Raw genomic sequence first — 15,895 nt, 5'->3', positions numbered from 1 at the left:
GGGGGGCGAATCCTACTTGGACTAGGAGTCCAAGTAGGACTCCCCCCTTGGCACTCCCCTCCTAGGCCGCCGACCTCCTCCTCCCCCCTTTATATACGTGGTCAGGGGCACCCCAAAGGCACAACAGTTGTTTGTTAGTCATGTGTGGTGCCCCCCTCCACAGTTTATCACCTCGGTCATATTGTCGTAGTGCTTAGGCAAAGCCCTGCGAGGGTCACATTACCAACACCATCGCCACGATGTCGTGCTGACAGAACTCTCCCTCGACCCTCTACTGGATCAAGAGCTCGAGGGACGTCATCGAGCTGAACGTGTGGTGAACACGGAGGTGTCGTATGTTTTGGTACTTGGATCGGTTGGATCGTGAAGACGTTCGACTACATCAACCGCGTTAACTAAATGCTTCTGCTTTCGGTCTATGAGGGTACGTAGACACACTCTCCCCTCTCGTTGCTATGCATATCCTAGATAGATCTTGCGTGATCGTAGGAATTTTTTTTGAATTACTACGTTCCCCAACAGTGGTATCAGAGCCAGGTCTATGCGTAGATGATATATGCACGAGTAGAACACAATGAGTTGTTGGCGACAATAGTCATACTGCTTACCACCAATGTCTTACTTTGATTCAACGGTATTGTTGGATGAAGCGGCCCGGACCGACATTACATGACCGTGTTCATGAGACTGGTTCTACCGACGTGCTTCGCACACAGGTGGCTGGCGGATGTCTATTTCTCCAACTTTACTTGAATCGAGTTTGACTATGGCCGGTCCTTGTTGAAGGTTAAAATAACACACTTGACGAAAAATCATTGTGGTTTTGATGCGTAGTAAGAACGGTTCTTGCTAGAAGCCCGTAGCAGCCAGGTAAAACTTGCAACAACAAAGTAGAGGATGTCTAACTTGTTTTTGTAGGGCATGTTGTGATGTGATATGGTCAAGAGGTGATGAGATATAAATTGTTGTATGAGATGATCATGTTTTGTAGAAGTTATCGGCAACTGGCAGGAGCCTTATGGTTGTCACCTTATTGTATGAAATGCAATCGACATGTAATTGCTTTACTTTATCACTAAGCGATAGAGATAGTCATAGAAGCAATAGTTGGCGAGACGACACCTACGCTACGATGGAGATCAAGGTGTCAAGCCGGTGACGATGGAGATCATGACGGTGCTTTGGAGATGGAGATCAAAGGCACAAGATGATGATGGCCATATCATGTCACATATTTTGGTTGCATGTGATGTTTATCTTCTATGCATCTTATTTTGCTTAGTACGACAGTAGCTTTATAAGATGACCCCTCACTAAATTTCAAGGTATAAGTGTTGTCCCTGAGTATGCACCATTGCTACAGTTCGTCGTGCTGAGACACCACGTGATGATTGGGTGTGATAAGCTCTACATTCACATACAACGGGTGCAAGCCAGTTTTGCACGTGCAGAATACTCGGGTTAAACTTGACGAGCCTAGCATATGCAGATATGGCCTCAGAACTCTAAGACCGAAAGGTCGAACGTGAATCATATAGTAGATATGATCAACATAGAGATGTTCACCATTGAAAACTACTCCATCTCGCGTGATGATCGGACATGGTTTAGTTGATATGGATCACGTGATCATTTAGATGACTCGAGGGATGTCAATCTAAGTGGGATTTCTTAAGTAATATGATTAGTTGAACTTAAATTTATCATGAACTTAGTCATGATAGTGTTTGGATATCTATGTTATAGATCAATAGCTCGCGTATAGCTTCCCCGTTTTATTTATGATTTGTCCCTAGAGAAAACTAAGTTGAAAGATGATAGTAGCAATGATGCGGACTAGGTCCGTGATCTGAGAATTATCCTCATTGCTGCACAGAAGAATTATGTCCTTGATGCACCGCTAGGTGACAGAACTATTGCAGGAGCAGATGCAAACGTTATGAACATTTGACAAGCTCGGTATGATGACTACTTAATAGTTTAGTGCACCATGTTTTACGTCTTAAAAGCGGGACTTCAAAAGTGTTTTGAATGACATGGAGCATATGAGATGTTCCAAGAGTTGAAATTTGTATTTCAGACTCATGCTCGTGTTAAGAGGTATGATACCTCCGACAAAGTACTTTGCCTACAAGATGGAGGAGAATAGCTCAGCTAGTGAGCATATGCTCAGAATGTCTGGGTACAACAATCGCTTGAATCAAGTGGGAGTTAATCTTCCAGATAAGATAATGATTGACAGAGTTCTCTAGTCACTATCACCAAGTTACTAGAACTTCGTGATGAACTACAATATGTGAGCGATGACGAAAACGATTCCCAAGCTCTTCGCAATGCTGAAATCAACGAAGGTAGAAATCAAGAAAAGCATCAAGTCTTGATGGTTAACAAGACCACTAGTTTCAAGAAAAGGGCAAGGGAAAGAAAGGGAGAACTTCAAAAGAATGGCAAGAAAGTTGCCACTCCCATGAAGAAGCCCAAGCCAGACCCAAGCCTGAAACTGAGTGCTTCTACTACAAAAGAAATGGTCACTGGAAGTGGAATTGCCCTAGATACTTGGCGGAGAAGAAGGATGGCAAAGTGAACAAAGGTATATTTGATATACAATTATTGATGTGTACTTTACTAGTGTTTATAGCAACCCCTCGGTATTTGATACTGGTTCAGTTGCTAAGAGTAGTAACTTGAAATAGGAGTTGCAAGATAAACAAAGACTAGTTAAGGACGAGGTGACGATGTGTGTTGGAAGTAATTCCAAGGTTGATACAATCACCATCGCACACTCCCTCTACCTTCGAGATTAGAATTGAACCTAAATAAATGTTATTTGGTGTTTGTGTTGAGCATTAATATGATTAGATCATGTTTATTGCAATACCGTTATTCATTTAAGTCAGAGAATAATTGTTGTTCTAGTTATATGAATAAAACCTTCTATGGTCATACACCCAATGTGAATGGTTTATTGAATCTCGATCATAGTGATACACATATTCATAATATTGATGCCAAAAGATGCAAAGTTGATAATGATAGCGCAACATATTTGTGGCACTGCCGTTTAGGTCATATTGGTGTAAAGTGCATGAAGAAACTCGATGCTGATGGGCTTTTGGAATCACTTGATTATGAATCATTTTATGCTTGCGAACCATGCCTCATGGGCAAGATGACCAAGACTTCGTTCTCCAAAACAATGGAGCGAGCCACTGACTTATTGGAAATAATACATACCAATGTATGCGGTCCGATGAGTGTTGAGGCTCGCGGCGGGTATCGTTATTTTCTGACCTTCACAGATGATTTGAGCAGATACGAGCATATCTACTTAATGAAATACAAGTCTGAAACATTTGAAAAGTTCAAAGAATTTCAGAGTGAAGTTGAGAATCATCGTAACAAAAAAATAAAGTTTCTACGATCTGGTCACGGAGGCGAATATTTGAATTACGAGTTTGGCCTTCATTTAAAACAATGTGGAATAGTTTCACAACTCATGCCACCTGGAACACCACATCGTAATGGTGTGTCTGAACATCGTAACCGTACTTTATTAGATATGGTACGATCTATGATGTCTCTTACCGATTTACCACTATCATTTTGGGGTTATGCATTAGAGACAGCTGCATTCACGTTAAATAGGGCACCATCTAAATCCGTTGAGACGACACCGTATGAACTATGGTTTGGCAATAAACCTAAGTTGTTGTTTCTTAAAGTTTGGGACTGCGATGCTTATGTGAAAAAGCTTCAACCTGATAAGCTCGAACCCAAATCGGAGAAATGCGTCTTCATAGGATACCCAAAGGAAACTGTCGGGTACACCTTCTATCACAGATCCGAAGGCAAGATATTCGTTGCTAAGAATGGATCCTTTCTAGAGAAGGAGTTTCTCTCGAAAGAAGTGAGTGGGATGAAAGTAGAACTTGATGAGGTAATTGTACCTTCTCCCAAATTGGAAAGTGGTTCATCACAAAAATCAGTTCCAGTGATGCCTACACCAATTAGTGAGGAAGCTAATGATAATGATCATGAAACTTCAAATCAAGTTACTACCGAACCTCGTAGGTCAACCATAGCACGTTCCACACCAGAGTGGTACGGTAATCCTGTTCTGGAAGTCAAGTTACTAGACCATGACGAACCTACAAACTATGAGGAAGCGATAACGAGCCCAGATTCCGCAAAATGGCTTGAGGCCATGAAATCTGAGATGGGATCCATGTATGAGAACAAAGTGTGGACTTTGGTTGACTTGCCCGATGATCGGCAAGCCATTGAGAATAAATGGATCTTCAAGAGGAAGACCGACGCTGGTAGTAGTGTTACTATCTACAAAGCTCGAATTGTCACAAAAAGTTTTCGACAAGTTCAAGGTGTTGACTACGATGAGATTTTCTCACTCGTAGCGATGCTTAAGTCTGTCCGAATCATGTTAGCAATTGCCACATTTTATGAAATCTGGCAAATGGATGTCAAAACTACATTCCTTAATGGATTTCTTAAAGAAGAGTCGTATATGATGTAACAAGAAGGTTTTGTCAATCCTAAAGGTGCTAACAAAGTGTGCAAGCTCCAGCGATCCATCTATGGACTGGTGCAAGCATCTCAGAGTTGGAATATATGCTTTGATGAGTTGATCAAAGCATATAGTTTTATAGGACTTGCAGTGAAGCCTGTATTTACAAGAAAGTGACTGGGAGCACTACAACCTTTCTGATAAATATATGTGAATGGCATATTGTTGATCGAAAATGATGTAGAATTTTCGGGAAAGCATAAAGGAGTGTTTGAAAGGAGTTTTTAAAATAAAGACCTCGGTGAAGTTGCTTACATATTGAGCATCAAGATCTATAGATATAGATCAAGACGCTTGATAAGTTTTTCAATGAGTACATACCTTGACAAGTTTTTGAAGTAGTTCAAAATGGAACAGTCAAAGAAGTATTTCTTGCCTGTGTTGCAAGGTGTGAAGTTGAGTAAAGACTCAAAACCCGACCACGGCAGAAAATAGAAAGAGAATGAAAAGTCATTCCCTATGCCTGAGTCATAGGTTCTATAAAGTATGCTATGTTGTGTACCAGACCTATGGTGTATGTCACCATGAGTTTGCCAAGAGGGTACAATAGTGATCCAGGAGTGGATCACTGAACAGCGGTCAAAATTATCCTTAATGGAATGAGGACATGTTTCTCAGTTATGGAGGTGACAAAAAGTTCGTCGTAAAGGGTTACATCGATGGGTTACATCGATGCAAGCTTTGACACTGATCCAGATGACTCTAAGTCTCAATTTGGATACATATTGAAAGTGGGAGAAATTAGCTAGAGTAGATCCGTGCAGAGCATTGTAGACATAGAAAAATTGCAAAATACATACGGCTCTGAATGTGCCAGACCCATTGACTAAACTCCTCTCACAAGCAAAAAATGATCACACCTTAGTACTCTTTGGGTGTTAATCACATAGCGATGCGAACTAGATTATTGAAACTAGTAAACCCTTTGGGTGTTAGTCACATGGAGATGTGAACTAATCACATAAATATGTGAACTATTGGTGTTAAATCACATGATGATGTGAACTAGATTATTGACTCTAGTGCAAGTGGGAGAGTGAAGGAAATATGCCCTAGAAGCAATAATAAAGTTGTTATTTATATTTCCTTATATCATGATAAATGTTTTTATTATTCATGCTAAAATTGTATTAATTGGAAACTTAGTACATGTGTGAATACATAGACAAAACAGAGTGTCCCTAGTATGTCTCTACTTGACTAGCTCGTTAATCAAAGATTGTTAAGTTTCCTGACCATAGACATGTGTTGTCATTTGATGATTGGGATCACATCATTAGGAGAATTATGTGATGGACAAGACCCATTCGTTAGCTTAGCATTATGATCGATTAGTTTTATTGCTATTGCTTTCTTCATGACTTATACATATTCCTCTGACTATGAGATTATGCAACTCCCGAATACCGGAGGAACACTTTCTGTGCTATCAAACATCACAACATAACCGGGTGATTATAAAGATGCTCTATAGGTGTCTCTGAAGGTGTTTGTTGGGTTGGCATAGATCGAGATTAGGATTTGTCACTCCGAGTATCGAAGAGGTATCTCTGGACCCTCTCGGTAATGCACATAACTATAAGCCTTGCAAGCAATGTGACTAATGAGTTAGTTACGGGATGATGCATTACGGAATGAGTAAAGAGACTAGCCGGTAATGAGATTGAACTAGGTATGATGATACTGATGATCGAATCTCGAGCAAGTAACATACCGATGACAAAGAGAATGACGTATGTTGTTATGCGGTGTGACCGATAAAGATCTTCGTAGAATATGTAGGAGCCAATATGAGCATCCAGGTTCCGCTATTGGTTATTGACCGGAGATGTGTCTCGCTCATGTCTACATAGTTCTCGAACCCGTAGGGTCCACACGCTGAACGTTCGATGACGATTTGTGTTATGAGTTATGTGTTTTGATGACCGAAGTTTGTTCGGAGTCCCGGATGAGATCACGGACATGACGAGGAGTCTCGAAATGTTTGAGAGGTAAAGATTCATATATTGGAAGGTTGTATTCGGACATCGGAATGGTTCCGAGTTATTCGGGTATTTTATCGGAGTACCGAGGGGTTACCGGAACCCCCCGGGGGAAATCATGGGCTTCATGGGACATGGGAGAGAAGAGGGGACAACCCACAATGGGGAGCCCCCACAAGGGGAGTCCGAATAGGAAGGGGAGGGGGCGAGGGCCCCCGTCCCTCTTCCCCTCCTCTCCTTCCCTCTTTCCCCCTCCGTTGGAAGGAAAAGGTGGGCGGGGGGGGGGGGATCCTACTTGGACTAGGAGTCCAAGTAGGACTCCCCCCTTGGCGCGCCCCTCCTAGGCCACCGGCCTCCTCCTCCCCCTTTATATACGTGGGCAGGGGGCACCCCAAAGGCACAACAGTTGTTTCTTAGCCGTGTGCGGTGCCCCCCTCCACATTTTACCACCTCGGTCATATTGTCGTAGTGTGATGTCGCTTGAAGCTACGTCGGTATTTCCCCAAAGAGGAAGGGATGATGCAGCACATCGATGGTATGTATTTCCTTTAGAAATGAAACCAAGGTTATTGAACCAGTAGGAGAACCAAGCAACACAACATAAACAACCCCTGCACACAAATAACAACACCTCGCAACCCGACGTGTTAAAGGGGTTGTCAATCCCTTTCGGGGTACGGCGCTAGAAATGGTGCGTGGACGGGAGAAAGTTGTAATAGATTGAAATAATAGATCGTAAATAAAATAAAGTGCAGAAAAGTATTTTTGTACTTTTGGTTTAATAGATCTGAATAAAAAGTGCAAATAAAATAGATCGCAAAGCAAATATATGAGAAAGAAGACCCGGGGGCGGTAGGTTTCACTAGTGGCTTCTCTCGAGAAAGATAGCAAACGATGGGTACACAAATTACTGTTGGGAAATTGATAGAACCTCAAATAATTATGATGATATCCAGGCAATGATCATTACATAGGCATCACCTCCAAGATTAGTAGACCGACTCCTGCCTACATCTACTACTATTACTCCACACATCGACCGCTATCCAGCATGCATCTAGTGTATTAATTTCATGAAAAACGGAGTAATGCAATAAGAACGATGACATGATGTAGACAAGATTCATTTATCTATATGGCGGTAGATATAGGTCTCGTTTTTTTATCCATAGTAGCAACGATACATACGTGTCGGTTCCCTTTCTGTCACTGCGATCAAGCACCGTAAGATCGAACCCACTACCGGGCACCTCTTCCCATTGCAAGATAAATACATCAAGTTGGCCAAACTAAACCCAAATATCGGAGAAGAAATTCAAGGCTATAAGAGATCATGCATATAAGAGATCAAAGAAACTCAAATAACTTTCATGGATATAAAAAGATATGACTGATCATAAACTCAAAGTTCATTAGATCCCAACAAACACACCGCAAAGAGTTACATCATATGGATCTCCAAGAGACCATTGTATTGAGAATTTAGCGAGAGAGAGAAAGCCATCTAGCTACTAACTACGGACCTGAAGGTCTACAAGGAACTACTCACGCATCATCGGAGAGGCACCAATGGAGGTGGTGAACCCCATCCGAGATGGTGTCTAGATTGGATCTGGTGGTTCTGGAATCTGTAGCGGCTGGATGAATATTTCGTCGACCGGTCTAGAGTTCTGGTATTTTTGGGGTATTTATAGAGCAAAGAGGCGGTCCGGGGGGCACCCGAGGTGGGCACAAGCCACCACGGCGCGCTTGGGCCTCCTGGCGCGCCCTGTTGGGTTGTGCCCCTCTCGGGGCACCCCCCAGGTGCAACCAGGGCCCATTGCCTTCCTTCTGGCCCATAAAAAATCATCATGGAGTTTCGTGGCATTTGGACTTCGTCTGATATTGATTTCCTGCAATGTAAAAACATGGAAAAAATAGCAACTAACACTTGTCACTATGTCAATAGGTTAGTACCAAAAAATGATATAAAATGACTATAAAATGATTATAAAACATCCAAGATTGATAATAAAACAGCATGGAACAATAAAAAATAGATACGTTGGAGACATATCATAGTGCTTAGGTGAAGCCCTGCGAGGATCACATCATCAACACCGTCACCACGCCGTCGTGCTGACAGAACTCTCCCTCGACCCTCTACTGGATCAAGAGCCCGAGGGACATCATCGAGCTGAACGTGTGCTGAACACGGAGGTGCCGTACTTTCGGTACTTGGATCGGTTGGATCGTGAAGACGTTCGACTACATCAACCGCGTTAACTAAACGCTTCCGCTTTCGGTCTATGAGGGTACGTAGACACACTCTCCCCTCTCGTTGCTATGCATCTCCTAGATAGATCTTGCGTGATCATAGGAATTTTTTTGAATTACTACGTTCCCCAACACCCTGGGCCTTTCACGGTGATGCGGTGATTCTTGCACCATATGACGGATTCACCAAGCCATCGTCAATCAAGTTGGACCTGCTGGAAATTTGGGCACAGATCCATGACTTCCCAGATGGCTATGTATCTCAGATTCCATCTCTGGCAGCTAAGATTGGGGAGCTGGTCTATGCTGAACCGGCTTCGCACGACTTCGAGGGCAACTTTTACAGGGTCCGGGTGAAGATTGATGTCAACAAACCACTGAGGAACGCTGTCTTTCTTAAGGTGGGAGAGAAAAGGATGATTTTTCGTGTTAGATATGAACGTCTCCCCAACTGGTGTGCCGTCTGTGGGAGGCTAGGTCATATGTATAAGGAACATGGTGATGGAGTGCATCCTCTGTCAGCCCTTGTTTTCAAAAACTTGAAGGCAGAGTGGTTCAGAGGAGCAGGACCAGGCCCGGGAGCATCTAGAAACAAAAATAAAGATGTCCCGAATGGTAACAGAAGGCAGCATGACCGTACAAGGGAGGACATGGATGAGCAGATGATGGATGCTAGAAACAACAGGAAGCGCCCTCAAGCCTCTGAATCAACGGTTGCTATGCTGGGTGCACGGACAACCAAATCGTCGGGCTCAAACAAGAGCATGTTGTTGGCTCTCCCACCGACACCTGTCCTGCAAAGCCCTCCACCAAAGCATGATCAAAAGCGGCCAAAAACATCTGATAATGGACAGAAGAATAGTTAGGACAAGAATTTCACCAAGAAGGGCGGCAAGACAACCGAAGCAACATCGGCGGACTCCCTAGAGGAGTACCACCGGGCGCAATGAGTGTACTAGGGTGGAACTGTCGTGGTGCGGGAAAAGCTGCGATGGTTCAAGAGCTTCGTGATTTAGTGAGGAAATTTGCCCCTACCCTCTTGTGTATTGTTGAAACTCAATTGGATAGAGTAAGGGTAGAGAGTTTAGCTGGCACTCTTGGTTTTGATAATGCTTTTGTTGTTAGTAGTCAGGGCCGTAGCGGTGGCCTGGGTATTTTCTGGAATAATCCAATAAAGATTGAGATTTTGGGGTATTCTGTGTATCATATTGATTGCTCTATAGCTGATCCTGGGCCTGCTCCGTGGATGGCTTCCTGTTTCTATGGCGAAGCACGCACCAACTTAAGAAACCAGACGTGGGACATAATGAAAGGGATAGCAAATGTGAGCAATCTCCCTTGGGTTTGCATCGGTGATTTCAACGAAGTCCTACATCCGGAAGAACAGGAAGGGATAGGAGAGAGAAGTAACACCCAGATCCAAGGCTTTCGGGATGCTGCTGATATTTTTATGTTGATGGACTTGGGATACATAGGCAACTTCTGGACCTTTGAGAAAAAAGTTACGGGGGCACTACAAAAAAATACACTTTCGTGATGATACGTGTTTGTTCTAGTAGGTCGCGTTTTTTGGCATGCATGTACATCCATGACGATTTTATGACAGAATAAAGAGAGTCATACCTGTGCTGTCGTAGAAGTGTTCCATGACATTACCAAAATTATCATCACGAAAGTGTCCACTTACATGACGATAAATTGCGCGTCACAGAAGTGCTTTCGTCAAGGGTGACCAACACGTGGCATCCACAACAGAACGTCGTTAAGCTACCGGGTCCCGTCTTGGATCCGATAACCCGTTAACAACCCGGACCAATGGGGATTTTCCACGTGTAAAATCATCATTGGCTGGAGGAAACACGTGTCAGCTACCCGTTGGCACATGTGTCACTCATCCAATGGCCGAGATGCGCTTATGAAATGTTGACACGTGGACCGACCCAAAAGTGGCCCATAAAGTTTAGATTTTGCGGTCCATAATGGACCGGCCCAGCAAAAGGCCCACGAGATTTTGCAGGCCATAATGGGGCGGCCCAGCTAAAGGCCCACCAGTTTTTGCAGGCCATAATGGGCCGACCCAGCTAAAGGCCCGTGAGATTTTGCGGGCCATAATGGGCCGGCCCAGCTAAAGGCCCCCAAGACTTTGCGGACCATAATGGGCCGGCCCAGCTAAAGGCCCACGAGATTCCACCACCCATAGTGGGCCGGCCCAGCTGAAGGCCCAAAAGATTTTGATGACACTAGTAGGCCGACCCATTAACAGTCTGCCATGTTTTGGGCCAAATGCCGGGCCATATTTGATCCGGTCCATTAACAGCCTGCCACGTTCCGGGCCTAATAGAGGCCCATATGAGATCCGGCCCGTTAAAAGCCTCCCACGTTTTGGGCCAAATTACGGCCCAGACCAGGTCGGGCCCTTTGAGAGGCTTTGGGCTAAATTATGGCCCATATCAGATTTGGCCTGTCAACTGGACGCTATGCTTTTGGGCCCACTTGATAAAGGGCCATTTAGTTATTCGAACTGATATTAGTTTCGGCCTGTTAAAGGCCCGTTTAACATTTCGGCCATATATATATTTGGGCCTGTTAAAAGCCCGTCATATAGTTGGGCCTAACTACGGCCCCGTTTGCATCCGTCCTGCTCACAACCGATAATCTGATTGAGCCAAACAAGGACCGAGACAATTTTGGCCTGTTATAAGCCCATGATTTGATTGGCACAATCATGGGCCGGGGTCTATTTCGGCCTGCTGCCGGCCCATGAGCTGTTCGGCACGTTTCAGGCCCAACCTACTTTTCGGCCTCCTAAAAGCCCATTGAGTTTTCCTAGAAAAATAGGGCCGGCGGTTTACTCGGTCTATTAAAGGCCCGAATCTACTAGTGGGCCAGTTTACATTTAGGCCTGTTAACGGACCAAGATGACGGGGCCCATGATGCGGATCAGACATAGTGATTTGCATGACGGCCCGATTATGTATCGTAATTTTACGGTTTGGCCAGTTTACTGCGAAGACATGATATATATATATAGTAAAATAACTCCAGCATCATGAATACGAAAAAACCCTAGACTATACAATAAAGAAATTACAGCATATTACATCCACTGGGCATCAAAGTTCGCCACTATGATAATAAAGCACAAGTAGACAACAGATTACATACACTGGGCATCAAAGATCGCCACCAGTGCAATTAAACACGCCGACAAAATAATATACAAAACTGATAGCACTTCAATAGAGTTCAAGAAAGGTTAGCCCTGCTCGGAAGCTGCAGCGCAAGCAGCTGAGCAAGCTGATGAGACTGCACTTGTTTGACACTTATATCCTCCTCACACTGAAAGATAAACAAGTAGACAGATGACAGGTTTTGCACACATAAGTATTAATGCTAACAATTCATCACATTTCTTACCGACGAATAAAGTGACACAGTTTAAAATAGCACTAACACAATATGGTATTGTTCAGGTAAAGACATGGCAGGAAATGACATTGTGAAGGAGTTGGCAGCTTCATGACACCACTGGATTACAGATCAAGAACTCATAAGTATCAATGGTAAGTGTGCTGTCAATTTACCCATTTCAGATTGGCAAAGTAAGGTCACTTGCTCTGTATAGTTTAATTTACATGGCATGAAGAAGGAACTTGGTTGTACAACTGAAAACTTGAATTGAGAAGGACAAACTTTTGTTTATGAACTACATAATAAACTTTAAACATGCAATTTGATGCAAACACCAAAAATAAACAGTTGTTGCAGTCATGCCTAACCAAATATACACAACAAAGTTTGAAGGCTTGAGAAGGACAAACTTACATTATTGGTGAAGGCAGGCTCTATAAAGCCCTTGTCCATTCTGATGGGGGGGGGGCAATTCAAGAAGTTTACCACAGAATCTTCTTCATAAGCATTGCCTTTATTCTACATTTTGTTAAGAGTAAATATAGATGTGACAATATAAGAAAAAATGGAGAATATTTAAGACAAGATGAAGAGTGATGCTACATAACCAAGTAGCTAGAAATGTAAGTACAGTGATACAGGCAAAAGGTACAACCAAGAGCAATGCAGAGCTAAACTTCTTCAGTACCATCGGTGTTATCCAACCTTATGGTAAGAGTAAATATAGATCTGATGTGTAGAAAATGGAGGGCAAAGGAAAATAAGCTGTAGAGTGATGGTACATGAACAACTACCTGTCAATGTAAGTACACTAATAAAGGACAGCAGGTACTTACAAGAACAATGCAAAGCTAAAAAATTTCATTGGCATTGGATATATTCTACACTAATGTAACCATTCATACATATCAGATAATTTGGAGCGAACAATTGATAAGCAAGCTATCATGCATACTGCTGTCACATAATGAACCAGGTATGTATGCAAGTACAGTGATACAGGACAACATGTACTAACAAGAGCAAAGCAGCGGGCAGCATATTTGCGATATCATGTCGTTCTTTTCAAACCGGAATTCTTTTTCGAGCAGATTTCTTGCGAAAAAGATCCGTAAGGCACATGCGGAAAAGTAGAAGTTCAAATTGTCATGCGATATCATAAACAGTACCTCATCCTCGAAACGAGACCAGTGCATAACAAGGTTTTTCCATTCAATGTCTTCTAAATTTAGCATAGGAGACTTCACCGAAAATTCGTTTATAAACTTGCCATCAAAGTGTGATTTCCTCAGGTAACACTGATACTGCTGCAATGCTTCCTTGAAAAGCGCAAGCAAGATTTGCTCGTCATGACCATCCAGATTGACCCTCGCCTACTTACAACAATGCAATGTAAATCATTGATGTGTTCAATCAGCAGAAAACAGGAAAATAATCACCATGAATAATAGCACTTACACGTAAGTGGGACAGGAAGATGTGAAAATGGTGTTTGTCTTCACTATAATCTTCCTATGATGGGAATATATGCACGTAGTCCCTAACAACATTGAAAGCATTGTCTTTTAAACTGGGAATAACTGGAATGGGGTTCCAATCTGTAGGAATTGGCCGTCTCTGCAGTTGGGATAGGTCTTCGGCCGGTGGACTTGCTGTACTTTTTGCTGGAGTGGGATTTTTCTGTGGTATGGCTGGTGCTATGGCAACTAAAATCAACATACCTTTTGCTGGAGTGCAGGTCCTGTGTGGTGGGGCTAGTGGTGTGGCCAGTGAAGTATGGGTATAGTCTGCTGGAGTCGGTCCTACATTTTGCGTCACTGGTTGTACAACCAATATAAGTGGGGTGCCGTCTGATTTCTCCGGCACAACCACGTTTTTCAAGGACTTTGCTGGTGCTCCTTCAGGTTCGGCAATCACCCTCTTCCTTTTTGATGTCTGATGCACAAGAACATCATTTGAGTGGAAAAACATGGTATGATGACAGATGGAATATGTATTGATAATGGATGGGCATGACATCTTGACATATATGATGAGTAAACTAAGCAGATGACGGTGCAACAAAGTAGAAGAAATGCAAGACAAAATATGCAAGATACGCACAATCAATAAAACCTTGCCAAATTATAACATGCACCTTGATGGGTGAACATGACAGGCCATCTGCCTTTGACTCCTCGAGGTTAGAATAGTCATTAGGATCATATTCTGAACAAGAATCTACAGGTGGGGAGCGTATGAGTTTCATTGCATCCAGAATGGCACTCAATGCCTTGGTGCCAATTTTGTAAGTAGTTGCAGTGTTCCACAATATTCTTCTGATGCGCGGATTCTGATATTCACTATAATTATGTATAATATCTGAGAACCATGAAAACATAAATAGTTGTGAGATTATCTTTGTAATGCAGATGATATTCTAATATAGGGGCGCCCCTGTAAACACTTGTGTGCTGTCACTGGATTCTGATGAGAGAGCTCACGTGTGCTATAATATGGTGCGTGCATTTATATAATCTGGCACAAGTACACAAAAAATAGGCTCCAGAAGTAAGGATAGTTGGCAGATGATAGGTTCATACTGTATAGAGAGTTTATTGCCAAACCATGATAACAAGAGCACACAACAACTAGGTAGATCATAGTGTACATAACAGGGATACACCATAACCACAATATATAAATCGGGAAAGTGGAACTAGCTTGAAAATACGGTGCTGTATTGCCGCTAGTAATTGAAAGCCTATCGATCACGTACAGGCCAGCTCTATCAGCTGTTGACTACAGATGTCCCTGCGCCCCTTCCTGACAAGGAACATACTGTACGTACTAAATACAGAATAAACAAAGAGGAACATGTTAAAGAACAGAAGAGGAAGCATATTCTTGAGGTTCCGCTTCATTGCATACAATGTTGGTTGCCTACTCATGATGAATCACAGCACCCAAAGAAATGCAATTCCATGTTGTCTCTCTATATGTGGCAATTTTGAACAAGAGTCATTAGGATCATATTCTGAACAAGAGTCAAAAGGTGGGGAGCATATGAGTTTCATTGCATCCAGAATGGCATTCAATGCCTTGGTGCCAATCTTATAAGTCATTGCAGTGTTTAGCTTCAAGAGTGGACTGCTGCTAGTGCGACACAAAGCAGCTACACAGATCATAGTGTAGATATAACAGGAAAACCTTAAGCATCAGAGTAAAATTAGCAAAGTGGAACTTGCTGGAATATATGTGCTAGTATTGCCGGTACGGCTAGAAAGGCTTCGGATACCAGCTCTCTTCAAGTGAAGGTGCGGTACTGTTAATATCAGTGTAACTCTCAAAGGTGACACAACTCCCCGCATTTCCTTGCTATTCTTATAGGATTCAAGTGGGCAGGCCACTACAAATCCTATTCCTATGTTTACAAAATCCTACGAATCAAAGAGGCTCAAAGTTTCCATCACAACCGACCGTATAGACCTCTACACTGCAAAAGTCCCTGCTCATCTTCAGTACAAGGAGCATACTGTACTACTATCATACTCCCTCCGTTCCAAAATATAAGTCTTGGTAGAGATTTCCACTATGGATCACATATAGATGTATCCAGATACATTTTAGAGTGTAGATTCACTCATTTTTCTCCATATGTAGTCCATGGTGGAATCTATACAAA

Source organism: Triticum dicoccoides, chromosome 5B (assembly GCF_002162155.2).
Source record: "Triticum dicoccoides isolate Atlit2015 ecotype Zavitan chromosome 5B, WEW_v2.0, whole genome shotgun sequence".
NCBI lineage: Eukaryota > Viridiplantae > Streptophyta > Magnoliopsida > Poales > Poaceae > Triticum > Triticum dicoccoides.
Note: the sequence above shows the minus strand (reverse complement) of the source record.